Below are 971 nucleotides of genomic sequence, written 5' to 3'. Positions count from 1 at the left end.
AATGAGTGAAATCCGGAAACATTTCTTTCGAAATAAGATGGAAAACCAAGGAATTCTGCCATGACTCGCGTTTCTTTGAACCGTGACCGACTTGACTCCTTAATCCTCCTGGGGACATCCTCAACTTCAAAGTTGTGTCTGCACTCCAGAGGTCTGGCAGACTCAATGTGATGTGCAGACGGAGGTGTTTCATTCCCACTGAATCGATCGGCTCTTTTGGTTGTGGAGTGGTGTTAAAATGCACAGCTTGCGATAGCCGGGAATCGAACCCGTGTCAACTGCTTGAAAGGCAGTTATGCTCACCACTATACCACCATCGCAACAGCCTGAAGCGTTCTAGAAATCAGCTGACGTGCCATAATAGTTCTTGACTCTAAATTTCGTTGTTGTTTTGTTGGAAATTTTGCAGGGAAATATTCGAATTGGGAAGTCATAAAAGACCGAGTTTTACTGAGTGGATCGGTCTCCTGATGCCCCGCCTCACTTTTTATTGCACACAAAGCAGCATTTCGTATTTAGAGAAATAGAGAGGCATGTCAGAAAGGCAAGGTTACATTGATCATGGGAGACTTCAATATGCAGGTGGACTGGGTAAATAATGTTGCTCGTGGATCTAAAGAAAGGGAATTTATGGAATCCTTACAGGATGGCTTTATGGAACAGCTTGTCATGGAGCCCACAAGAAAGCAGGCTTTTCTGGACCTCGTGCTTTGCAATGAACCAGACTCTATAAAAGATCTTAAAGTAAGGGAACCCTTAGGAAGTAGCAACCATAATATGGTAGAGTTCAGTCTGGAGTTTGAAAGGGAGAAGGGAAAATCGGATGTAATGGTGTTACAGTTGAATAAAGGTAATTATGAGGGCATGAGAGAGGAACTGACTAAAATAGACTGGAAGCAGAGGCTAACCGGGAAGGCAGTAGAGCAAAAATGGCAGGAGTTTGTTGGTATAATTGAGGACACTGTACAGAG

At 43.7% G+C, this 971-nt stretch overlaps 1 non-coding gene across 1 annotated transcript; it reads right to left on the bottom strand.

Annotated features, from left to right (window-relative positions):
- Positions 1-248: 248 nt before the first annotated feature.
- Positions 249-320, bottom strand: trnae-uuc (transfer RNA glutamic acid (anticodon UUC)). Its single transcript has one exon. It is a non-coding gene; the product is annotated as a tRNA-Glu (tRNA).
- Positions 321-971: the final 651 nt, after the last annotated feature.

The sequence above is a fragment of the Chiloscyllium punctatum genome, chromosome 15 (genome assembly GCF_047496795.1).
Source record: "Chiloscyllium punctatum isolate Juve2018m chromosome 15, sChiPun1.3, whole genome shotgun sequence".
In the NCBI taxonomy this organism is placed as follows: Eukaryota; Metazoa; Chordata; class Chondrichthyes; order Orectolobiformes; family Hemiscylliidae; genus Chiloscyllium; species Chiloscyllium punctatum.
Note: the sequence above shows the minus strand (reverse complement) of the source record. Positions and strands in the feature narration are given on the sequence as shown.